We start from the raw sequence: 2,068 nt of genomic DNA on the forward strand, positions 1-2,068 counted from the left end.
CGTTAACACCAAAAACAGTCAACTTATATGGTTTTCCATGGGCCTTCATGGTAAGTATTTCTTTTATCATGATATGATTCATTATTTTTTTATTCAATAATGCTTTTGATTTATTGGCGTTATGTTATAGGCTTGGGCATTTGAAGCCATTCCTTATTTGAGACAACAAGTGAACTACCAGGAAAAAGTTTCCTATCCAAGAATTCTGAGATGGTTGCTGGTCAAAACCGATAAAAATACAAAATTTCTTGATCTTTTCAATCCCCCTAAGGAAGCAGTAAGTCCAATTCTAATCAAGTTTTTGTTTTAATTAATGATTAAATGATTTCATCATCATTCTTAATATATGTACCGATTTATTTTAGATTGTCCATCCGTGACTTGTTCTGACCAATCGAGAGTTAAAGATGCCATTTTTTCTTACTTACGATATGTGCAAACTTTATCGGATCCTAAGGTCATTGATGGAATAAAAATGGAATTGTTTGGAGCAACAACTATCACAAGAAAAAATAATTTTTGAGGGTGGGGCTAATGATGCTCCTCTTACAGTTTTTGAAACAACAAGCCATTATGATTGTGATCATAATGGTTGTACAGATTTTTCTCTAGATTTTGCCGTATCGAGCGAATATTGTTCATGAAAATGTTAAGACTGCAAGGTGAAACACGATGGAGTGATTAATGCTATTAATGCACTAACTGCTTTTATAAAGGAAATGACATCTAAGAGGGGTGTCATTCCATCAAAGAGGATTTCATATCCAGACACTCCACTAGAGATCAAGACGGCTAAGAGGAGAAGGAAAGACACTTCCAAGGAATCATCAATCATAATAAAAAAGCAAGATTGCAATGCCTCTGTCTTTTGTCTTGCACCGATGTTCAGTGTGCAAGGGCCGCAGAAGAGTATCATGAGCTGAAGAAGGTGAATTACATCATCTATTCCAAAAAATAGACAAGCACATATCTGTTTCAACAGATGATACATCTGCTAAAAATTATCAAACAGATGTATATATTTGTTGCAACTATTGTCTAACCTGTTGCATCAGATTCGTTATCTGTTTCAACAGATGAGTCTTATATTAAAACAGATGGGTCATCTATTTGAAATTATCGTACTGCTCTGATTTATCTGTTCGAATTTGTTCCAACAAATAATCCATCTAATGCAACATAAGAATTATCTGTTGCAATAGATAGAAAATCTGTTGTATATTTCTACTTAACATTGACAATTCTGGCTTTCCAGGTGGATGTCACAGCTACTGCCAAAGAGCATAATATGAAAGTTGATAATCCATCAACTGCTTCCAAAGATGAAGAAAAAGTGGAGCCTGTCAGTTTGAGAGAACGAAAGAATTACCCGTTTGAAGGGTTCAACATCTTGGATGAGGCTCTAAAAAAACTAATACAGTTGATCAACGACTATTTAGAATGGATTGTCGATGGGCTGTTAAGGCATCATACTGGCAGGTACATAAATCAATTTTATGGATATTGGTTTATACAATTCTTGTTGTAAAAACCTGACATTAACACATATAAATCATCATGTAGAAAATAAAATGACGAGTGCTACAAAGTGAACGAATCGAGTCTTGGTTTTGATATGTTCGACTTTGTTGTTACACATCCCGGAATGAAGAATTGATTTTATTTGATGTCACAGCCCCAAACTTGCTGGAATGATGAGGTTTAAAGGCCATACATATTACTATTAATTAATACTTTATTTAATTGCATCTACATATTAATTTTTTTGTCACGTAATCCGAAATATTTGATAATATGTGCAGCACATCGATGTCATTTTTTACTACCTCCGAAAGAAGGCCAAGTTGCAAACACAAGAACAATACAGATACATAACAGGCAATTGTTTGTACAAATTTTACATCAATAATGCCTATGGTAGGTATTGTCAACAGCAGCCGAAAGTTTCCCGAAACGAGGAATGCTTAATCAACATCATCAAAGGTTTTAGCACTTCGGCTAGCTTACCTTGGCATTTGGTCGATGAAGTGTACATCCCAATCAATTGTGGTGATGAATTCCATTGGGT

The sequence above is a fragment of the Capsicum annuum genome, chromosome 2, assembly GCF_002878395.1.
Source record: "Capsicum annuum cultivar UCD-10X-F1 chromosome 2, UCD10Xv1.1, whole genome shotgun sequence".
NCBI classification, from domain to species: Eukaryota; Viridiplantae; Streptophyta; class Magnoliopsida; order Solanales; family Solanaceae; genus Capsicum; species Capsicum annuum.